The sequence below is a fragment of the Globicephala melas genome, chromosome 5 (assembly GCF_963455315.2).
Source record: "Globicephala melas chromosome 5, mGloMel1.2, whole genome shotgun sequence".
Taxonomy (NCBI): domain Eukaryota; kingdom Metazoa; phylum Chordata; class Mammalia; order Artiodactyla; family Delphinidae; genus Globicephala; species Globicephala melas.
Window position 1 is genome coordinate 135,777,123 of NC_083318.1, and position 26,194 is coordinate 135,803,316.

Below are 26,194 nucleotides of genomic sequence, written 5' to 3' on the forward strand. Positions count from 1 at the left end.
GTTCCATCACAGTGTGCGATATAAGAAGGACACTCATCTTACTTCTGTGTCAAAGAGAATAGCATTGGAGAAACTCAGTATCCACTCAAATGAGAAGTCATGCCAATAAAAAAAGTTGAATGGAAAATGGAATAGCATTGCCAAGTAGATGCGGCCAAAGCCTGTAAAGATTATTGGTACTGGGAGAAGTTCTAGCAGTGAATGACAACAAGGTGACCAGGAAAAGAAAACAGTATATGGATACACTCTGTAGTGTGTAAAAAGATAATTCCTCCACATGTATCACTGAGCACGTGGGAGACAGTCCTGAAGATGTCTTAAGATAAACGGAAAAAGAAATAATTGGGATGACTTGGAGATACAGGGGTAGCAGGTGAGAAAAGTTAATAAAATTGTTGTTATTGGCACTTGTATGTTGCATTTGTACCCATAGCTTGGTGAGGTAGATCTATCACTTGAGCGGGCACACACACACACACACGTGTACTAATTTAACCTAAGAATTTTGCATGGAAACATAGGAAAAATGTCTATAATTAACATAATAAATAGAAAACAGTGGTTACCTCTGTCTCCTGAAATGTTAGGTCAGTTTAATTTTCATTTACATATATTTGGCATTTTTTTCAGTAGTTCCATGATGATGAATATATATACACATATATATAATAGTTATATAATTATATACTATAATTTTTAACACATAAAAGAATGTTATTGAAAATAATGATAATCACATTTATTCAATTTTCTGAGTTTTATTTATCTTATTACTGCTAAATCTTACAATAAAAATTTATTGAAATTTCTTTATGTCTGAATAATTGTTTTTTGCATCAGGAAATGTTATGTTCATGTTCTCTATATTAGTGGGTATGTGGAAAGTGGGACGTTTTGAACAGTGAATAATGAGAAGAGACGTATTTGTTTTTAAAGCAAGAGACTCTGGTCAGGTGCAGATATTTAAAGAGAAAAAGTGTGAATAAGTGAACATGTGAAGCTGAAGAGAAAACAGTGAGACCTAAATGTTTGGATGACATGATCTTTTCTCTGTCTGTAAGCCCGCATTTTTTCTTACAACTTTAGGCTTTGGGTGTATGCATGTGAAAAGGGAACCTTAACTCCTGCACTGAGCTCCCTTCTCCAAGAACCAACATCATAGAGCCTTGTCAGGTTGAAGACACAGCTCAGTTGTGCTGAAGCCTACGAAACACGTTCTATAGACTGACTCAGCTTCCCCAGAACCAGGTAAGAGCTAGTATCCATCTGCTTTTGCAAACAAAATGATTCGATAGGAGGATAGACACTATATGCTTCTGAGTTCAGAACAGCCATGTGGCGAGAAAATATAATTATAAATATTCAGATATTTCCCCAAGATCACAGACAAACATACATACACACGTGTGTGTTATAGGTATAGAGATTCTCTCTCTCTCTCCAAATAAATAAATAAATAAAGTATATATACACACTTTAAATACTATCATACTATATGTATACTTTAAATACTTATTATAAATATGTTTATATAGATTACATATAAATTATATATATTTATATATTTTCTTACTTGAGAACTGTAATACATACGTAGAGATTGAGAGAGGAAGTATAGTTATTCAAAGTGGAAAGGTAAGAGTTAGAGCAAGTTAACAGAAAAAGAAATGAGAAGGGGATTGGCATAAGATATTTTGATTAAAACAGGTACCCAACTTTTTCCGTAATTACTCTGACATAATTTATTTTATTTTTTTCTATTTGCTAAAAAGATATAGGATAATGTTTACTGGCCCATTATATAGATACGTACACACATATGTATTTATATATACTATACATATAAATATACGCATATATTTATATATACACATATATATCTGTATATGCATGTGTGTGTGTGTTTAACTTCTAAAGGATTATACATTGACATTTTGCCACTTGAAGTTAATCCTACTAAAATCTTGCTTTTGGTGAAAGACATTACAAAAGTACAAATCTGTATTATAATTGGAATCTCATTTAAATATCCTAAGAGATTCCATAAACCATAGGACAAGCCAATAGTCCAAATTGAATGTTTAAGCATTTACTCTGTTTTCAGATTACTTTTAAAAATCACTGGGTTCATGTAATTTTGCAATCTTTTTTATATTCCAAATTTTGAGTGCATTTTTTTAAATGATGAAAGTTTATCCATATTGCCAATATGTTACCTTTGTATTAGGTTCTTATTTCTTATAGAAGCTCATAGACTCTGTGTCACCCAGTTCAATTACCTAAATTTTAACATTCAGGAGTAAGTCGCTGAAAAGCCACGTGGTATTGAATTGTAATTAGATATTTAACAGAGAGCTCATAGATTCCACAAAGTAGTGACGACTCCAGTCAGAGTGCACACTACTTTTTAATGAAATTGTATAGTTGTTGTCTAAGCACTTCCAGAAATATGCACTAGGCAGTTGATGATTTCATATTTTTTTTAAATTCAATGCCTATCAAAAGGTAATATGTATTCTTCACAACTAAGGAGCCCACGAGCCACAACTAAGGAGCCTGCCTGCCGCAACTAAGACCTGGCGCAACCAACCAAATAAATAGTTTTTAGAAAAGGTAATAGGTATTCTAGCATGAAAAGAGACTCTAAAATTAAATCTTGGCATAGTTATTGCATTAATAAGGCAGCTCTAAAGCAGTGTGGTATGAATAGTGTGTTCCTCAAGTAATTATAAGAATATAAACTTTGTATCACTGAAATGACCCACTAAATTACACAAATACATCTTAAAGGTAAATTTGTATTTTCTAATAATTTACAGAAAATTTTTTCAGAGCCCCCAGTGTGTCTGTAAATGTAGCATGTTCTCTGCTTCACTCTGCACAGAGAATCAGAAATAGAGCTTCCACTGCCTCTAACAAGATTTGCGCACCTTATCCCCCAAAAACTAGAAATGTTTTCTCAAAGTGACTTCTTAACAGATGTTATTTAATAGCATGAGTCATATAAAATTAGAAATTGAAAAAAAGTTGCTGGCATTTACAAATGCTCGTTTATTAAACAAAGATCTGAATGCTATTGGTGTTTTCAATCACTTCCTTATTCTTTTTTCTTTACTAATCTGTTACACATAGAAAAAGAACATGAAAAGACAACTGCACAAAAATTAGTTGCATTATGTTAAGGAAACTGTCAAGCTGAAAATCAGATTTCATTTTCAAGATCATCTTCCCTGATTTCGTTTTTTGAAAATGCTCCTAAATGAAGCTTTATGGTGACCATTTTATACTGATTAAATACTATAATCCTCTTATTTGTGCAGATTTGGGCAGGTCCCCTGTGCTCCTCACTTTTATTAAACATAATATCTAATGAAGCTCATGAAGTGTTTTTGGGTAATTATTACTTATAGTCTGAAGTGAATTTTAGTTCCAACCATTTACATTTATGGGCTGAAACTAAATGATTAATGTGAATTTTTACACATTTTTAGATTTAATTTTTCAGAGTAATTAAACTATAAATTTTAAGCTCTTGGATCTTCTTATCTCCTATTTAATTCAGTATGTAATTGAGAACAAGCTGGTAATTTAAATTGATTGGCTGTTAAGCCACACTAATATATTTAAAGCAAAAGGTCTGACTGGTGTTCAAATCATAAAAACAAATTTGAAAAAAATTTTGATAATTTATAACATTAATTTATTTCCCCAAAATAGTATTACAATATTTTTACCCCTTCAGTGTTCTTATATAGCCATTTCAATCTATGCAATACTTCTTAGAAAAAACAGATTTATTCAATGCCTAACGGTTATATTACAAATGTGGTTAATAATTCTACACTCTTCACTCGATCAGCTATAGAGAAACATAAGATTCCTGATCATAACCACACTGAAATAATCATTTTCCATAAGTTGGGAATAACCATAGACCTATCCAAATTCCTATTAAAGCTTCTAATTCTTATCCAACTGAGAAAGCATCTATAATTAATTTACCAAATGATTATTTGGATTATTTTTAATACATGGGTTATTAATAAAACAAATATAGGTTTATAAGCATTAGAGCAACAATAAAAAAAGCAATTAAGCATAACACACAGCTTCCATTTTTTTAATAGAGTTTATTTTTTTTAGAACAGTTTTACATTCACAGCAAAACTGAGTCAAGTACACACAGACCCTGTGCACTTCCAACCCCACCTCACATACAGCCTCCTCCATTATCAACATCCTCACCGGAGTGGCACACTTATAACAATTGACGAGCCTATGTTGACACATCGTTGTTGCCCAGAGTCCGTAGTCTACATGAGTGTTCACTCTTGGTGTTGTACTTTCTATGGGTTTGAACAAATGTGTAATGGTATGTGTCCACCACCATGATATTATGTATGCAGGTACATATATCACAGTTTCACTGTCCTAAAAATCCTTTGTGCTCTGACTATTTCGTCCTCCTGACCCCAACCGGGCAACCATTGATTTTTGACTATTTCCATAGATTTGCTTTTTCCAGAATATGGTGTAGTTGGAATCATACAGAGTGTAGCCTATCAGGATTGGCTTCTTTCACTCAGTGATAGGCATTTAAGGTCCCTCCTTATCTTTCCAGAACTCACTTCTTTTTCACATGGAATAATATTCCACTGTCTGGATGGACCACAGTTTATTTACACGTTCACCTACTGAAAGACGTCTTGGTTGCTTCTAGGTTTTGGCAATTATAAATAAAGCTACTCTAAACTTTCGTGTGTAGGTTTTTGTATGGGCATAAGTTTTTAACTACACTGGGTAATTACCAAAGCATGTGATGGCTGGAATGTATGGTAAGAATATGTTCACTTTTGAAAAACCTGCCAAACTAGCTTCCATGGTGGCTGTACCATTTTGCATTTCCACCAGCAGAGAATGAGAGTTCCTGTTGCTACACTTTGTTGCCAATAATTTGTGTTGTCAGTATTTTGGCCATTTTAACAAGTGTGTACTGATATCTCAATGCTGTTTTAACTTGCAATTCTTTAATGACATATGATGTTGAGGACCTTTTTCATAAGCTTATTTGTCATATATATATATATATATATATATATATATATATATATATATATATATATATATATATACCTTCTTTTTATTTATTTATTTTTTTTGCGGTACGTGGGCCTCTCATCGTTGTGGCCTCTCCCGTTGCGGAGCACAGGCTCCGGACGCGCAGGCTCAGCGGCCATGGCTCACGGACCTAGCCACTCCGCAGCATGTGGGATCTTCCCGGACTGGGGCACGAACCCGCGTCCCCTGCATCGGCAGGCGGACTCTCAACCACTGCGCCAGGGAAGCCTGGTTGCATTGTTTTAATTTGATTTAGAAATAATTTCAGACCTATGAAAAATTGTAAAAATGAGATTATTACAAAGAAAACACATACTCTGCATGGATCAAACTAAGATTTCATTTTCTTTATCATTTGTGCACATGTATTCTTTACACACACACACACACACACACACACACACACACACACTTTTTTCTGAAACATTTGAGGTTAAGTTACTTACAGCATGACTCTTTAGCTCTAAATAATTCAGTATTTCCTAAGAATAAGGATATTATTTTACATAACCACAGTATAATTACCAACCCCAATACACTTAACATTGATGTGTCATTTTAATCTAATTACTCTCCATATTCTAATTTGGTCAGTTTACACAATAATGTCTTACATAGTATTCTTTTTTCTTCAGTATAGGATACAGTCTAGGACCAGGTGCTGCTTCTGAGAAAAATAACGTCTGTAAGTATATTTCCTAAAATATACCTCTATTAGTACCTTTGCATCCCTTCATTTTGTTTTGTTTTAATATTTGGTTTTTGTTTTAATATTTGGTTTAATATTTGGTTTTTATATTGAATAATTTTAGATTCATATGCAGTTTTAGATTAGAAATTAGAAATTTCTAATCTAAATTTCTAATCTAAAATTCTAAATTAGATTTAGAATCTAATTGTAGATTCATATGCAGTTGCAAGAATAATATGGGTTCCTTTACCCAGTTCAGTTTCCACAATGGTAACATTTTGCAGAAACATAGCCCAGGTTATTAACAAGTACATTGACATTGCATGCAATCAAAGGTAAAAAGATGCATGATTATATATATAACATTCTTGAAATCACAAAATTATAGAAATGGAGAACATATTAAAGACTTTTAGGAGCTAGAGACAGGAGGATGATGAGGTGGGATGTGAGTATTGCCATAAAAGGGCTAGGGCAGAGATCCTCCTGGTGATGAGACAAAATAGTATTTTTGAAAGGTCAATAAGTTTCTCCAAAGAATAGGTCAGAAGATCTGTTACCTTCAAATGTCACAAACCTCAAGGAGGTTCTCTAAGGGGAGAAGAGTCTTTGTACACAGAATTGGGTTAGTCAGATTTATCCAGATGTTTCAATACCTCCTAGTTATTGAAGGCAAAGAACCCACAGTGGGGTAAAAGAAAATGACTGTGTGTTTTCAACATGCCTTGATCGTAAGAAGAATGTAGGTGAATAATAACTTTTCACCGTTAAAAAGGCAAAACAAACATGTATGTACTTTAGTAGAGGCAGAAAACTCAGAGAGAGCTCATACTTAAAGTTAATACTGATTACTTATTTTTCTCCCCGATACACCGAAACGTGGCTTTATTCGTGCAAGCTCATATAGTCGCATCTGTAAATCAAGTATGATCTAACCACCCATGCGTGCACCTTATGAGAACTAAATACTCCTGTCAAATCCTCTGTCATCCAACTAGAATGTATTTGAAAGCAATTATAGTCATAAGAATGTTCTTGTTGACAAAATTAAATTCCTTTCCTGATTTGCTTTGTGTTATGGTATCTACTCATCTAAATCCTGAAGATGAGAACCTATAAGAACTGGATAATTTGTTTTATCCCCCTTCCTTTTTTAAAAACTTTAAATATCCCTGCATCTTATTTTTAATTCACTTATTTCTATTCGTAATTTACATGAGAAAAATATCTTATCAATAAATATTGATAACAAAATCATCAGTAATAATTAAATGCTAAATCATAGTGGCAAAAATGGTTGTGTCCCAAAGGATGCAGGAGCCAAACCACATATGTTCACATCTTGGCTCTTCCGTTTAGTACCTGTGTAGCCTTCAGCAAGATGTTTGAGCTCTCTGTGCCTCAAGTTTCTTTTTGGCAAAAACAGAAAATAATTTTTCCCTTTCAGGGAATTTTTGTGAGAAGTAATGGAATGAACGATGAAATGCCATTAGAATCATGCTTGGGGTATAACTAGTGCTCTAAAAATATCATTTTTAAATCAGAAATATAACTACTTTGTCAATTAAATAATAAAATATTGGGCTTCCATGGTGGCACAGTAGTTGAGAGTCCGCCTGCCGATGCAGGGGACACGGGTTCGTGCCCCGGTCCGGGAGGATCCCACATGCCGCGGAGCAGCTGGGCCCGTGAGCCATGGCCGCTGAGCCTGCGCGTCCGGAGCCTGTGCTCCGCAACGGGAGAGGCCACAGCAGTGAGAGGCCCGCGTACCGCAAAAAAAAAAAGAATAGCAGGTCACACCCAAGGAAAATAGAAGGAATAGATGATAAAAATAAGAGTAGAAATCAATAGTATAGAAAGTAAATGTACACAAAAGGAAAGGCCAAACTTTAGTTGTATAGAAACTTTAATGAACCTAATAAACTCCCACAAAGAGTAATCAAGAAATAGAGAAAACATGTTATTCACATTAGGAATAAAATTAGGGTATCAATACAAATCCTACATATATTAAAAGGATGGTTAGGGCACATTTTGTACAACTATTTTTCAACATATTTGAAATATGCCTGAGGTGTATAATTTTAAAAATGCAACTCACAAAAGTGACAAAAGAGGATATTGAAAATCTGAATAATCTATTGTCTTTAAAGAGATTGGCTAGTTTAAGTTCAAGATAGTGAAAAAATTCGCTACATTTTGGCGGAAGCATCTGCAAGCTATTGTAGCCGATTTTGCAGTCTACTAAAGATTTTTAGCCTCTCACTCCACACAGCTTGTTAATTAAGCAAATATCTTGTTGGGAAGTTGAGCTTATTTTGAAGAATTATTTCTTTCCTGGCTGGTCATTCTCTTCCAAGAAGCTTTTTTAGATTGTGTTAACACCCTATTCCAGAAGAATTTTTCTATTGTTATATGTATTTTGAAAACTTTCCACTTAACTTTCATAGAAAAAGCAACCATACACTTGCTTAATATAGTTGCTTAAACCATAAATATAGTTTAACTGTATTTTTGTACAAATGTATCAGTTCATATAATATTTAATTAATTTTTATGATTGCCATAGTAATCATTTGATACCATTGTACCTATCGTTTTGTTAGTATACAATTCTTTCAACTGATCAATGCAGAATTGCATAGGCTTAATGAAGATTGACCTACTAATAAGGGAAAATGAGTATGATGGGTATCCAATCAATCTGTTTTACAAAGGGAATAGGGAATATCAGTCAATCTTGAAGATTGACCTGAACAGCTAGAAAGGTAAGACTGTATTAACTGAGATGGGCTAGAACAGCTAGAAAGGTAAGACTGTATTAACTGAGATGGGCTAGAATGAGAGTAAAATAAGTTGGAGCTGAATAATGAGGAATTTCATTTTGAGCATGCTATGTTGAGATATTCAACATCAAATGGAAATGTCAAGTAAGCAGTTGGGTATTTGAATTTTGATTTCAGAAAAGGTGTTTGGGATGTAGACAAAATTTGATGATTCCACCTTATGGTGTTGTTTGCAACCATGAAATTTCATTTGATCACCAGCAGAGTGAGTGTATTTAGGGGCTACAAGCAGATCAAGAAAGAGCCCATGACTCCTCCAACATTAAATGGTCATAGATAAAAGGAAAACCAAAAAGGAAACAAAACAAGCATCCAGAGAATTCAAAAGAAAACCAGGGAACTTGTAAGATAAAGAAATGTTTCAAGGACATGTCCTCTTTAACATGACACACATATTGGGACTTCCCGGGTGCACCAGTGGTAAAGAATCCACCTTCCAATGCAGGAGACCTGGGTTCAATCTCACATGCCATGGGGCAACTAAGCCCGCGTGCCACAGCTTCTGAGCCCACGCGCTCTGGAGCCCGTATGTCACAACTAGAGGGAAGCCTGTGTGCTACAACTAGAAAGAAGCTTGTATGCTGCAACAAAGATCCTGGGTGCAGCAACTAAGACCCGACGCAGCCAAAAAGAAAAAAATAAAATAAAAAATAACATGACACATTGATACAAGAGAAGTCATACTAATCGGTGCTATAGAAGTGTTCATTTTGTTTGACTCATTTTACTATCACAGAGCAGAAAACACATCTTTGCCCTGCATGTTCTAAACCAATATTTTCAGGCCACTTCATTAAGGATAAGAGAGTAGAATTTTCCAATTTCTTTTTACTTAAATATAGACAAATAATACAAATTATCAATAACAAACTGAAATAGAAAGACTATTTACAGAACAATCAGTATGAATGTTATATATTTACAAAGCCCATTATTTTAAAATTTTATTAATATCAAATAAGAATTACAATTGCCATACTTTTCCAAAGCACTTTTATTTCCATTTTAGGTGTTGGATAAAAATATTAAAACTGGTCATATAATTATTAAAATTAATTAAAATACCATCTGCTTTGAAAGTTTTATGTAGGTTACAGAACTTAGAATGCATATATATATATTTTTATATTATAATGAAATACAAATATACAGTTATATATTGTGTATAAGCATATGTAATATACGAATATATATTATAAATGTATGTATGCATCATTCACATGCACATACGAAGATACATATATTACACAAATACAAAATGTAAAGAGGATACCTAGAGAGAAGAGAAATTGAGAAAGGAGGAAGGAGGAGGAAAAGGGAGAAATGTAAATAGTACAGAAAGTATGAGAACAAAAGTCAGAACAAACAGCATAAGAGAGAATACATTGCATTAAAAGCTGAGTTGAGAAACTTGCATGGCTAAATTCTAGCCTCTGAACAAATGTTGTCATGAAACAATAAGTGACAATTTACCTGGACTCTTTTTAGGCTAATGAGTCTTTAATCTTTACTTTTACACCATATTAATTTGGCATATTTATTTATCACCCTAATGAGAGAATCAACTTTATACTCTGCTTTATTACAAATTTTAGCTAACTCGAATATTAAATACAAATTCTCAGTTCCTTTAAAAAGATAAAGTCAGACAGTATCAGTGCTGAATAAAGCAGAAAAAAAAACAGCTTTAGTCCCTTCTGGTCTTATAGCTTTTGATTTGTTTATATTCATTAGTCCCCTTTCTTTCTATTTCAATGTGTGTTCCGTATTTCAATTCAGATTATGTCTTCGTTTGTAGATATCAACATTATAAAGATGTTTGAATTCATCCAATTAGGTCTTCCCCGGGCCTTCAGTTTAAAGCCAGTAATTCATAGGCTATTACCGCTTAAGTGCCTAAAGGGACCACAGTAGAAAGGAAGTCTCTTTGATGTTTTGGATAAAATAACTCAGCTGGAGTGCCATACTTGCTGTTAATTGTACCTGAAGAATGGTTTATGTACTCACCCTTCATGTATGGCTTCATAAAATTTAATTCAAATGTCTGAACAGAAGAAAATCAAAAAGTCCCACATCAGAGAGTATTGATTCAGAATGAGCAGAGCTGTCTCAACGAAAGCAAGTCCTGTGAATTTAGATGTTTAGATGTTTGAATGATTTTCAAGGTTGATTCCTACTCCTTCAAATCTTTTCAAGAGCATAACAAACTGAGCTAAAGGAGGGCTCTGCTGGGAGTGACTTCAAAGGTTAGCATTTCTTTTCACTGTCAAGCTTTCCAAGTAAAAGGATGAAACCACAGCGACAGTGGGATGAGCAAAATTTTACCTTTGTTGCATCTATTTGATTTGCATTTATGTTTACGAAGTATAGATATTATAGAAGCAAAGTAAAACCTACAATGCATAGCTGTGAGGTAATTTTACTCCATTTGGTTTCATGAAAAGAATCTGTGGACTAGATTACTGATTTTTAGCAGTCTATTCAGAATCTGAATAAATGTATGTCGAGGCAAATGGTCAGTGGTATATAGATTAAGAATATTTAAACTAGTTCAGACTGTGTAAAAACCATTACTGTGCAGAGGAAAGAACAAAACCCAGAAGAAAAAGGACATGGCTCTAATTCTACCTCAATCACATGTGGACTTAAACAAATATAACCTTGCTTATGTGATTTGCAAAAGTAAAGGGTCACTTTAGTTCTTCTAGCTATATTTTCAATGTGTTAGTTATCTTTATCTTTCTTGTTATAAAATAATTCATGTTTATAAGGAAAAATACAAACTGCATATACAAAGAAGACCTCAAGAACTCATTACTTATAGATAAGCAGTGGTGATTTTTTTTTTTTTTTTTTTTTTTTTGCGGTACGCTGGCCTGTCACTGCTGTGGCCTCTCCCGCTGCGGAGCACAGGCTCCGGAGGCGCAGGCTCAGCGGCCATGGCTCACGGGCCCAGCCGCTGCGTGGCATGTGGGATCTTCCCAGACCAGGACACGAACCCGTGTCCCCTGCATCGGCAGGCGGACTCTCAACCACTGCACCACCAGGGAAGCCCAGTGGTGATTTTTTTGCTTTTATACTTGTAAATCTTTTTTCTAAGCACGATTATGTGCATTTTTTAAATTAAAAAGATGTCAGTGTACTGTTTGTAGATTTTTTATTCAAAATATAAATTATAAGTATTGACATTTTGTGTTCATTTGTAATGATTGCAGAATAGTCTGCTCTAGAATAGTCAAATTTAACAAACCCTTTATTGTTGAACTTTCAAATTGCTTACACTTTTTTTTTAACATCTTTATTGGAGTATAATTGCTTTACAATAGCATGTTAGTTTCTGCTTTATAACAAAGTGAATCAGCTATACATATACATATATCCCCATATCCCCTTCCTCTTGCGTCTCCCTCCCACCCTCCCTACCCCACCCCTCTATGTGGTCACAAAGCACTGAGCTGATCTCCCTGTCCGATGCAGCTGCTTCCCACTAGCTAGCTATTTTACATTTGGTAGTATATATATGTCCATGCCACTCTCTCACTTCATTGCAGCTTACCCTTCCCCCTCCCCATGTCCTCAAGTCCATTCTCTACGTCTGCATCTTTATTCCTGTCCTGCAACTAGGTTTTTCAGAACCTTTTTTTTTTTTTTTAGATTCCATATATATGTGTTAGCATACGGTATTTGTTTTTCTCTGTATGACAGACTCTAGGTCCATCCACCTCACTACAAATAACTCAATTTCGTTTCTTTTATGGCTGAGTAATATTCCATTGTATATATGTGCCACATCTTCTTTATCCATTCATCTGTCGATGGACACTTAGGTTGTTTCCATCTCCGGGCTATTGTAAATAGAGCTGCAATGAACATTGTGGTACATGACTCTTTTTGAATTATGATTTTCTCAGGGTATATGCCCAGTAGTGAGATTGCTGGGTGGTATGGTAGTTCTATTTGTAGTTTTCTAAGGAACCTCCATACTGTTCTCCATAGTGGCTGTATCAATTTACATTCCCACCAACAGTGCAAGGAGGGTTCCCTTCTCTCCACACACTCTCCAGCATTTATTGTTTGATGATGGCCATTCTAACTGGTGTGAGGTGATACCTCATTGTAGTTTTGATTTGCATTTCTCTAATGATTAGCGATGTTGAGCATCCTTTCATGTGTTTGTTGGCAATCTGTATATCTTCTTTGGAGAAATGTCTATTTAGGTCTTCTGCCCATTTTTGGATTGGGTTGTTTTTTTGATAGTGAGCTGCATGAGCTGCTTGTATATTTTGGATATTAATCCTTTGTCAGTTGCTTCATTTGCAAATATTTTCTCCTATTCTGAGGGTTGTCTTTTCATCTTGTTTATGGTTTCCTTTGCTGTGCAAAAGCTTTTAAGTTTCATTGGGTCTCATTTGTTTATTTTTGTTTTTATTTCCATTTCTCTAGGAGGTGGGTCCAAAAGGATCTTGCTGTGATTTATGTCAGAGTGTTTTGCTTATGTTTTCCTCTAAGAGTTTTATAGTGTCTGGCCTTACATTTAGGTCTTTAATCCATTTTGAGTTTATTTTTGTGTATGGTGTTAGGGAGTGTTCTAATTTCATTCTTTTACATGTATAAATTGTTTACACTTTTAACTGTTATGTAAAAACTTCAAACGTCGTAATTATTTCAACTAATTTAATAAAAGTGGAATTTCAAAGTAAATGATTATACAATTTCTATAGGGTTTTCAAATATTTATTTAGAGTTTCCCATTAAGAATTACTGTATCTATTTTGTGCTCTCCTTTTAAGTAGTGCGGTTCAGAAGGTACAGGTGCTTTGATGAATATTTCCTCCCCTAGTTCTGTAACATTACTTGTTAATGCATATAATTATATAGGAGATGAAGTGCCTTAGAGATGTTCACTTTTACATATTCTTTAGGTAAATCTGTAAGTATTTGATACATTTTATTACACTAGGCTACTGTAAGAAGACCTAAAATTCTTGTCACGTCTTTGCTGCCAAACTATCAAAAAAATCCAGAATCACCTGGGAATATTTTAGTCTTTATGGAAGTATGTTTGCCTCTGAAAATAGAAATTCACTTCCATTTCTGAGGACACATATCTCTGTCTTGGGCTAAAGGCCATTTTGAAGGGAATACAAAGAAAGATCATGAGGTATTGTAATATAAAAAGGATTTTCATGTGGACAGAAAATATCTTTAGCCATTCTCCTAGTTTTTATTATAAAATCATTTTCATTATTATTAAAATGTTAAGAAGTCACACCAGCCTCTGTCTTTTCTATATCATCACAAATACTGTGATAACAATGTGTTAGTAATTATTACAAAATGTTTTCCCAAATTATTTTCCAGAAATCTCTAAAATTGTATACTCCCATTAGCTGTATGTAGGATTGGTCTTTCTCCAAAATTTTTGCCAACACTGGATATTATCATATTTTTAAAAATCTGTCAAATCAAAAAATCCCTTATATGTGTATACTTCTAAGAATTTGCCCCCCAAAATGCTGTATTAGGTAAATAAATGCAGACTTCTTGAACATGGAACAAATGTTTCTATAGAGTTCAATCTGTAGCAAAATCTTCCTTATCAAAGGAAGAAAATTTTATTACTAATATATGTCAAGTATAGCAAAGAAAGCATGATACCATCTGTACATCTGATTTCATTTCTGCACATTCCTATGCAAAAATCTTCCCATTAAGAAAAGAAATAAACAAAGGCCAAAGTGCCCAATTGTGAACATATTAAGAGCAAGTAGTAAATAATAGTAATTGAAATATATGTTAGGGTAAATAAAATATACAGTCTTCTTGCTTATTATCTTCCAGCTATTAGATAATTTGCTTATAAGAGGCTCTAATTAGGAGCTACACAGCATAGGGGAAAATTTTAGTAATAAGTGAAAATTGGGAAAAATAAATTGCTTTATTTGATAACAATATTGATAGACATCAATAATTTCTGAAAGTCTATAAATTTAATGAGACACAAATATATGAAAGGACCCATCTATGAATAAAATTAAAAGTTTGTTAAAAATTATTAAGAAAATTCAAACACCTCCTTCCAAAAACAATAAAGAACAACTTGAGAAATTTCACAAATAAAAAAATACATGGAACAAAATAAGTGTAAAAAGAAGCATAATCTTCTTTTAGTATAAAAGTATAAAAATTTTAAAAATACAGTCACAGAATTCCACTTTTTCCTAAAAATGTTATTCAAGGTATATAGAAAAATGGATCATCAATTGAAATTGCTACCACAATTCTTTTATCAAAACTATTAAAATAAAGTGTATCCAAAGATTTTATGTCCAGAAATGTAAACTAATGACTTACAAAAATATGTACCGAATGATTTGTGTTTACTGTGGGATCATTTCCAGTGTCAATAAAATAATAATATAAACCAAAATATCAGCCTACAGGGCTTTACTGGACACATATGTGTCCATTCACTGAATGCAACTCTAAACAAACATTAAAATGTTAATATAGATTTTTATTAAAATATTAATATAGAATATATTAAAGATCAATATTTATTACCAAGTGAAAAATGGGTAACAGAGCAGTATGTGATATAATTCAAACATAAAATATTTAGACAAACACATATAGTTTTATAGAATAGTACTGGAAGAACATATACCAAAATACTAAGCATAAACATCAATGCATGTTATAATTAAAGGAGTTTGTTTTCTTATTTGTACTTCTCTATATTGTCAAAACATTCAATAATAAACATGATTATTATAGATTTTAAAGAAGGTTTATATATGTTTTAAACAATAGTAACATGAATGAAATATACCTCTAAGCTACTTTGTTTATACATTTAGAATTTACTTTGACAAACATTAATATGCAATGTTAAAAACATGAGGATATTAAAATTACCCTTTTATAGACTCTGAGAACTATTAATTTTTTCTGCTTTGAGAAGAATTTGTGAACTGAAGCATTCTCCAAAAACACTACTCACTAAGAAAATAATTCACAGGTCAAGCAATAGCATACCTGGAATAGTCCATATCACCTTGTTTGTCAACTTTAGATCATTAAACTCTGTTTCAATGTATCTACAGTGCTTCCTTATATATTAGTTATTTGAGACCCTTTCTTGTTTCCTATCACAAACATTCTTTTCCAGTAGAATTTTAATTTCCCTGCAATTTTTCAACCAGTTCAGTCTTCAGTATAATGATATAATGCTTGGCCATTTGCTTTTAAATGTGGTTCTTAAAGGGGAATGAAAAACTGGGGGAAAATGATGAGACAAAATTAAATCATTAAACTGAGATTTAGAGAATATATTTTCTTCCCTCTATGAATATAAAGTAAGTTTACTTAAAAAGTTTCTAGTGAAGGGGTGGGATAGGGAGGGTGGGAGGGAGGGAGATGCAAGAGGGAAGAGATATGGGAACATATGTATATGTATAACTGATTCACTTTGTTACAAGGCAGAAACTAACACACCATTGTAAAGCAATTATACTCCAATACAGATGTTAAAAAAAAAATTCTAGTGAAAAAACATATAGGAATTACTCTTTTCTTTTAATTTGATACTCTTATTCTACAGAATTCTAATGAAAATTCTGGTGGCTTCATATAACTGTTAACAGAAGATCAAGATTAACAGTAAATAGTTTCATAGGGCTGAATGATAATTTTTATGACTTTTTGTCTGAAATATTACCTGTTTATTTAAACTTTGTTTTCCAGATATAAGGAAACTTTTCACCTTAAGCTAATTATGACTTATAGAAATCTGGTAAATTTTGACTTTGTAAGCAGAATTAAAACATTTATCTTTTCTCTCTACTGATCCCTCCAGAATTTGGAAACACTTTGTGAATATTCTTATTTTCATGACCATGTCATCATTTGCATGAGTTCAACAAGAATCTATTCTCCTTGTAACAGATCACAATTGAAACATTGATTATATTACAATGGTTTTGACTGGGATGCCATATTTGAGAAAAATGCAAAGAATCAGATATGATCAGACAGCTTAAACAACTAAGGTGAACTGTATGGAGCCATAAAGCCCAATAGAAAAACAGCCCAGTGCCTTGCTTACAGGGTTCCCAGCAATCTTACCAGCTAAATAAGAGAAGTTACTTCCTGGTAGTTACAGGACCTCAAGATATTTCAGGGACCTCAAGAAGAGAGGAATCAACACAAATTTGTAGGTATTTCTGGTAGAATATAGTGGCAAGTCCTTGTAGTGAATTTCCTCCACAGGAGAGGCCTTTTTAAAAGTCAATCTGAGATTCTATGTGAAAAGTTCTGGCAAAATAAATTTTAAAGAGCATATACAATCAATTGCTATTCTTGTTACACTTATGTAAAAAACCTGGCCAAGTTTATGGAAACCAGACTTATTTTGCAAACAAATTAGTCTGAGTGTGGCTACATTTTGTAGAAATGAGGGTAATTTTAGAGAAAAAATATGTTTCAGTGGATATTAAATTCTAGTGTTTTTAATGGTGTTTGAGATTTTATGTTTACTGCCTAAGACTCACTTCCAAATGGCTCCTTGTTACTGTGTTACATTATTGTAAGCTTTAACTGAATTATGGAAAGGACATTCTAAGCTTGTTTCTGAAGCTTATTATAGTAATATGTTTTTAGATGAAGATCAGGTGCCACGTGATGTGCAACCAGATTATGCATATTGGAAACGACATCATTTAAAGGACTCTCTCCAACCTAGATGGAAGGACCCTGTCAGATACTCTTAACTAGCTCATGCACAGCAAAACTGAAGGGAATTGATTCTTGAACTCATATTTTCACTTAAAAAGGGCCCCTTCACTGGACTAGTCTATAAATAGGACTACTGACTTCAAACTCACCTTAAAACAACAGTCAGACAGAGAAGATATGACATCAGCATCATGGTGAGAAAAAAACCACATCAGAAACAGAGAGCTATCCTAAGATGCTGGACCTGACCTGTATGATTATTTGTAGTGTTTTCTTGATTTTTTTGGACTTTTGCTTATTAATCAAGTGTTTTTATATCATGGTCACAGACCTATGCAGAGTTTAAAAATCAATCCAATCATTGGGCTTAAGTTCAATGATCTACATTCAGTACTTCTGGTTACCCTGGCAGATTTCTCCTCTTGAAGGCTCAGATCGAATGGTCCTTAGGAAATTTAATCTTTTCTTTTTTCACAGTCAGTGTTATTTTAATATGATATCTAATTTGTAAATGAAACAGTTTTCTAATTGTTTGAAGCCTTTGGTTAGGCAAACATTTCTTACACAAAAACCACAAACCATGAAAAATTGATAATTCTTGTAGCCTTCTTCAAAATTTAAAAAGAAAAAAAAAACTCTTTAAAAGCACTCTCAAATAAATGAAAAGATAAGCCACACATGGAGAGAATAGATATACAAAACATGTATCTAGTAAAGACCTGTATTCACATTATAAAAATATTTTAATCACTCAATAAGAGAACCAATAACTTAATACTAGGTAAAAGATTTTAGCAAACACTTCACTAAAGAAGACACACAGACGACAACAAAGGAAGACGCTCATCATTAGCTACTTAGAAAACGCAAATGAAAACCTCAGCAGATAAGAAAACGCAAGGTTGGCTAGAAGGTATAACAACTGGGACTCATACATTTCTTGTAGGAATAAAAGTGCAACAGTTCTTAGGAAATTTAATCTTGAAGAATGAAGTTACAGCTCTGTTTGGGCCATTATTAATATTACTAGATGGAATCACTCACTTGGCCAATCACTCAGACTTGCTTTGACCCTGGCCATAAATATGAATTTTCTTTAAATGTTACTCAACCTCCATCAGAGCAAAAAGCTAAATTTCAGTCAAAAACCATAACCTCCCGCTTATTAAGAGGATCCTCCCTCAGTTATGGGATTAATTTATATGGGTAACACCAGGTTATGTTCATTTAAGTTTAAAGCCCCCTTATATTGGGAACAATTAATTCATACTATATATAATCAGTCTAATATCACTAGGAAATTAGGTTGGGTGCCTTACCAGCAATGCTAATATACCATTACTTTTTTTTTTTTTTTTTTTGGTGGTATGCGGGCCTCTCACTGTTGTGGCCTCTCCCGTTGCGGAGCACAGGCTCCGGACACACAGGCTCAGCGGCTATGGCTCACGGGCCCAGCCGCTCCGCGGCATGTGGGATCTTCCCGGACCGGGGCGCGAACCCGCGTCCCCTGCATCGGCAGGCGGACTCTCAACCACTGCGCCACCAGGGAAGCCCTATCATTACTTTTAAAGATAGCGAATGGCATGCAATAGACTGGGTCTGACAGCTGTATTCTGCCTATTCTGCAAGACTATTGTTTCCTATATTACCCAATGTGCAAGTGAGCCTCCAACAAAAATAATGATGACTACGCTACTTAAAATGGTTTACCAGATACCAAGCTCTATGTAAGATTAAAATGATTGCAACAGTGTAACTCTAGATATATGAATTAACAAAGAAGAACGCCTCCTGAACCATAACAGAATAGTAACAGACTAGTAACACAAGTGGTCCGGAGACCTTTATGCTACCATTAGCAGGGTCCTGTCTACTAATAGCATATTGAGTGGGCTATCAATGAAATCCTCGCCTGACCTAGGAATGAGCCTTACTAGCACCATGGGACAAATTGGTCATGAAATGTCTCCCAAAACTTGGTCAATTTATGACCCAAAGTGGAGAATTATAAAAGAAAGAATGCTGCCCACCGTCCAGTTCTACAAGGATTAAGTAATTAGCCACTGCAGTCGTTGACCAGTGGTTCAGCCAGAAAGGAATTCAGGGTGAAAAACACTCTGTGTTTTGGAAAAACAGGCCCCTTAGGTATTTATATCTCTCAGAAAGAATTTTAATAAACCCAAATTCTTGCATCTCCCCATACATAGAACAAAAAGCAAACAAACAAAAAAGAAACCACTGGCATCATTAACAGAGATAACCTGTTCCTCATGATTGGCAATAACAATTTGTTGACATGCGTGACTGACTGCATGTAATCCTTGGCCAGAATCATATATATACCAGCCACTGCCCCACGTCTTTGAACATTACATCAGAGCTGTCTGAGAGGTTATCTCCTGGGCTACAGTCCTCACTGAGACCCTGAATAAAACTCCACCCACGACTCTTAAACACTGAACAATTTTTCTTTTACAGTGTGGTCAAGTTTGAACTTTATTTTGAGAAAGGTTGACTTAGAAAACTACTGATATTACCTTTATGTTTTATGAGAGTACTGGAAATAAATGTTGTACATAAGTAAATTGAATATATTGCTCTCAGTAACATTTACAGTTATTAAGCAAGGTATCAAATAATGTGGATTAGTGTTTTACTTTTTTTTGATAATTATAACTGTTTGCCTGACACCAAAAACACAAATATCACAACTTTATTAATAACTCTATTAGTTTGCTTAACGTGTCCAAAGTGTCTAATGACATTGTTTGAACAAAGTAAAATATTAATTCTCTTATGTCTTTTTTTTTCATGTTTTTGGGTATCTCCCACTTTCTGAATAAATGGGTGGCACCCTATGGAAGAAAAACACAACAAATTTTTTTCAATAAACTTTATTAATAAAAAACATATATTTTATAAAATATTTATTTATAAGTGACCTGTTGCCTACTATTTGAATTGATAGGATGTAAATTAAAATGACAAAGTATTCTTCCTGGTTTTTATTTCAATTAATTCAGAATTAGAATGGAAAGAAATATATAACTAAGAAGGAAGCTTCCAAAAAAGTCACCATAACTTGAAGAACAATATCTATGTCATTTCACTCTATTTCTTTTTAACTAATCCTCTCCTTTGAAAGGAGGTTTTCATTCCAGGTAAGGACAAAGAATGACACTTAGCATTCAACAGTTCTTTGGTGTCCTTCACTGGTACTTCCACTCTCTCTCTAGACTTATGTCTCTTTTTTATTTCTTTCTTAAACTTTTTCCTCCTACTGAGAATAGATAATATGAGGACAAGTCAGAATTAATAGAAACTGTGATAATAACAACAACAAGACAGTACTATAAGGAGATCTTGACGGAAGAAATTATCCAATCAAGGGCCAGACTTTCCTGTACCTCTAACCTCATTCTGCATACAATCTACTTTTGTCATTCAAGATTTCTATATCCAGCAAAGGGAATAAAACATTAAAAAGAGCAATAAATTTCTGTCCCAGGTCAACTGTTCTATAATGCAGCTTTGCTTCTGTTCAGACTTTAGATCTTGACAAACTACCTGGACTCTCTCACTGCACTTGTGCTGTCAGAATGCTTTTATTTAGCAGGACACCTGGTCAGTGTCCTGATTCTACTCTTACTACAGAAAATTGCAGAGCAAGGGAAGCATTTCAATCTCATAACCTCCTTGTTAAAACCATGAGAATGACAATAGACATCCTGTAGTACACCTGAAAATGTATTTAAAATAAAATTGTGAGAAAATATGCAGCTAATTTAATAAATAATACATCTGTGAGTAAGTAGAAGTCATTTGAACTTTCTACAAAGTCCAAACATAATAATTCTCTCTTACTATATAGGAAAGGAAAGATAAAATAGTCAATAAATAAAGAATTAAATTCTTGAGGTAGGCATGGGAGGAGCCTTTCCATATATAAATTTCCTCAATTCACAGGCAATTTCCCTTTTCAGGTCAAAGAAAGTATTCATTACTTTGAAGTAACTCAATTTCAGATTGAAAGTATTTGCCTTATGTCCAATATTCATTGTGGCCGTTACCCCCAACTCACTGATTTTTAAACAGCTGACTGAGTAGAGGACACAAATAATAGGATAAAATTTGCACTGAGTAACCTACTCAATCCAGGGTTCAGATATAACTATTGCGCTTATAGCTCCTTTGAAAAAATTAGCAATGTCCTGTTAGATTCTACTTAGACATGAATTCCTCTGATAACATTTTTAAAAATCTCTCTAATTAACCAAAAATCATAATCAGACTTTATTCACGATCGCAGTGATTATTTTTCATTAACTAGAAAATTAAATAATGCTCGCTATCAAGTTATAAAAGGCATCTTAAAGTAGAGTTGACAGTTACTTTTGGACCTAACTGGCATTAACCAAAAATACACGGTAATATAAAACATGAGCTTTTTTTTGCTGTCATGAATGAAAAGTAAAGTTAGTGAAGTGTTTTTCCCCACTTCTTTAAAATGCGAATGCTATTTCAACACTGACTTAAAATTTTTCCCCGTTTTATATTCATGTCTAAATATCAAAGTCCCAGAAGCAGCCGTTTGGCATCACTGACTAAGACTGGCGGAAGCTACACATTTTCATCGTATGCTTTCTCTGTTTTCTTCATTCTCCACGCCTTCATTTTAATTCTGACTTTTCGCATTTGTGATACATGTTATTTCTGCATCTGAAATCTGTACAATACCAAAATGTCAGTAGTTACAGTCACAAGAGTCAATAATCAAGAACTGATGTGATGAGGATAATTAAAATGTATTAAAATGAGAGAAAAAAGATTTATAATATAAAAAAAGTGTTTTAGAATGTGTTTGAGATGTCAAGAATTACGGTTCTATGAATTCCACAATAAATGTTTCCTAAATGAGGGCTTGAAAGAAAATATATTAAAGTATATTGAGATAAAACTAAACACGTACTAATTACAGTCTGAAGCCACAGTGATTGATAATTGTGTGAAAACAGACAGTTGGGCTCCAGTTCTGAAATGGGCAGCAGCACACAACAGTAGTCAAACAAGAAGTACCTACTTGTCAAGGGAGAAAAGCAGAAGGGAGCCAGAAAGGGTCTTAAAAAGTGGTTAAATAAAATTGAGCATTCCTAAGTCTATGGCTCACACAGAACAGCACAATTGCTAGTGGATGGGAGTAAGGAAGTCTAAGCATACAGGTCTGAGAGCCTGTTCTCCAAATTTCCCCACAGGAAAGAAAATCTGACCGGCCAGTATAACCTGGCTACTTACCCACAGCATCTCAAAGAAAAAAGTTGACATAACTGCAAAAGTGTGAGACAGGAAAGGATAAGCCTAGATATTATAAAAAGTAAAACACAAGAAGAACAGGAAGATTAAAATTAAAAGCACATGAGGAAAAATAATATTATAGAAAAGCACCTAACCAATTGAATAGTGAGGAGATTAAGTCACTAATGGTATGTAAATTACATCATACTCTCAAAGAATGTTAAAAATAGGGACAACGGGGCTTCCCTGGTGGCGCAGTGGTTGAGAGTCCGCCTGCCGATGCAGGCGACACGGGTTCGTGCCCCGGTCCGCGAAGATCCCACATGCCGCGGAGCGGCTGGGCCCGTGAGCCATGGCCGCTGAGCCTGTGCGTCCGGAGCCTGTGCTCCGCAACGGGACAGGCCACAACAGTGAGAGGCCCGCGTACAGCAAAAAAATAAAAATAAAAAAATAAGGACAACGAAGTCTCTCAAAGGAGTGACGGAAGAAATGTATCCATAAAAACAATAGGAAATCGTACATCAAAACAGGCTATATAAATCAAAACCAAATAGACATCCAAAAGAATTAATTGGAATTATTAGCCGTACTAAAAAAAATACCGTACTAAAAAAATTAAATAGATGTAGTATATTCTAGAATGAACCCTGTGGGGGGGAAAGTGATTGGAAGTGAATGCTGAAGAATTCATTCAGAATAAACCAGAGAAATATACTAAATATGAGAAATTTTGAAGATACGGATATTTGATTGAGAGACTCCAAGATATGTTGCATAAAATTTCCAGAAGGAAAGATTACACGGAATTACAAAAAAAACCAAGAGTGATTAAAAATATTCCAGAACTGAAAAAACATGTGAGACTTTAGAGTTAAAATATGCATGAATTGTGAAACAGTATATTAAATATATAACCTAATTATATTGCATCTATAGAATATCAGGTACAAAGTTCATTATTAGAGACACAGCACAAAAAGTGGGAGAGCACACAGAGAAACTGTTTAGTTAAGACAGAAGCAGGGCAGAGATGCACACCGGAGAGAAAGGGTGTGGGCGTCCCCCCCTAGTGAGAAGGAACGCAGTAAAGAGGCGGTTGAATCATTCATATAGGACAGTTCTTCCGGGTCTCTGTTTACCCTTAGCCAAATATCTGGTTCCTTTTTCCACACCTGACCTGTCCTAGGTCCCTCCCCAACACGCATGTGCAACGTTTTTCCAAGATGGATTCCAGCCCAGAGGCCTATGGGGAGCCTTGGCATCACCTATTACGGGGCGGCACCCCCTCCCTTTTGACCCCCAAGGAGCCTTTCTGCTCATGTGCAGTGTCTCCCTTGCCCCAGGGATGGGAAGTATGTGACGTCTTGATCTTTTGCTCACACAGGGATGAGCCCCTCTCTGCCCCCGCCAGGACTGTTATCTTAAAGTGTCCACAGGAGGCAAAGTCCAGCTATTTACCCTGTTCTTGTTGTTATTTCCATCTCGAAGTGCAAACAGGAGGCTGGCTGTAAATATCTAGCCTAGAGTCCACCTGCCTCCTGCCCCAGGAAATGTAAACAGGAGACTAGCTGTAAATGCCTAGCCTGGAGCCCATCTATCTCCTGACTCACTGGGAGGATCCTGAAGACATACTTTTCTCCACTTCTGTGAGAAAAATTACTTGTGAGAGTAATTCCTGCATCACGGAAAGAGCAGGCTTCTGCGGGCCTGACTTCACAGGGGGGCACTGCAGTCACTGAACTGGGAAGGCTAAATGCAATTAGAGTAATTGGATCCCCAGGTAGCAGGGGTCAAGTCACAGCGCTCAGCCACCAAAAGCAAGGTGGCTGTGGTAATGGCAGCAGAGAAACAATCCAAATAATCAACTCACACAGACCTAAGACACTGACTAGTCGATCATGGTGTCCCTGCAGAGAAATACGTAGGAAGAATATTAAATTCTTACTTGATCCGTATGAACGATAAAGTTCTAAGTCAAGTGAACAAAAGTCTAAAGCAAATCATAAAATCAGAGCGTCACGGTCCCTCAAGCAATTCCCAGACTCAAGCCAGCTTATGGACCCAGAATCCTTTGAGTGCAGAGGAGTCTGGGTTCCCTTGAGGAACACTGCTGCAAATGTATACTGTGAATCTTTCTCCCAGCCTTCCGTAAAGGGACCTGTAGCCTTTACCAGGGTAACTGTGCGTTTGGGAAAAAGAAATAAATTGATTTTCAGGAACAACTAGATGCTGGCTATCTACTGACACTAAATTCTGGAGACCCAAGACATATAGTCAGTTTTCACAAAGCTAGGATTACCATTTTAAAACAAGTGCATTTGTAGAAAGTATGGTCTTTCCAATTTCACCTGTAAAAGAAAAGAACTTGCCCTTTTATTACCTATGTTATGATTGTAAATCTCCTTATCTTAGCTACCTGGATGTATCCTAATCATACACTCAAAGAAACGCCCCATTTGGAGACTATAAGATCTACTAATTGGATCAGAACTGAAGCTTGGAGCCCGGTCCATTTCGGAGTGACTTAAAATATGTAACAACTGTACTTTCATCGCAAGTTCCTTACCTTTCAGGCATTTAACTGCATTCCTAAAAACACATGTTTTGTTCATTTAGGGCTTAACTATTAGAAGTTCTGTTTATTGAGTCTATGTCATTTAAGGCAAACACCAACATTACTTGTTATGGATTGAAACTGTGTTACCAAGTGAAACCACAGCAAATAAATTCCATGCCCACCTAGCTCCTGGAAAGCATGAAAGGGAACACAGGATTAATACTCCCTTAGTAGGTATTTTAGTCTGTGAGACGTACAAACCTTTTTCTAAAAAGCACGATAATAAAATATTTGGATAATATATACACATAAAAAAAGGTTTCATATAGAAATAAGGAAATTTTTAAAATATTGAGATATAAAGGGAAAACACACCATTATTTGCATTGTTGGGAATTAAAAATTATTAATAAGCAGCCTGTGAACAATATAAAAGGTAACACAATTTAAAAGCTTAAATATGAATCCTGGTTCCTGGGATTGGGTGAATTAGGAGAATTAACACGGTGATCACGGACACTAAGCCCAGAGACAAAGAAAAATCTAAGCCCTAAAATCCGGCTCAGTTTTAAGCTGAGGTACCATTCGTTGATAATGGACTGTTTACACCATGGGGAAAAGTAGCAGAAAAATGTATCTTTTAGGCCATAAGTGGCATAATATCAAAACATTTCACAGTTTTTCCACACTTACCAGTGTTTATAACTTCCAGAGCAACCCAATACATGATATATAAAATAAGAATATACCTCCCTATTACAGCTGTTAGTTTTGATGACTGTTCCCTGTCATAGTTTGTACTTAGTTTTCTTCCATTCCAATAAAAGTCCTTTGATGTATTAGAGACGGTGCATGTATAGAGTTTCCTTCTTTTCAAATACCTAGTCCTTGTGTGTAAAAATATTGATTTAAAGAGAAATTCCTTTGTTAAATATGTTCATAGCAGAGCCATAA

At 34.7% G+C, this 26,194-nt stretch overlaps 1 long non-coding RNA gene across 1 annotated transcript in view; it reads left to right on the forward strand.

The window, feature by feature from the left end:
* Positions 1-1,005: 1,005 nt before the first annotated feature.
* LOC132597325 (uncharacterized) overlaps positions 1,006-26,194 on the forward strand; it is a 55,952-nt gene continuing 30,763 nt past the window's right edge. The window contains exons 1-2 of the long non-coding RNA XR_009563867.1: positions 1,006-1,248; positions 5,754-5,803. This is a non-coding gene — a long non-coding RNA (uncharacterized lncRNA). The remainder of the gene's footprint in view (positions 1,249-5,753; positions 5,804-26,194) is intronic.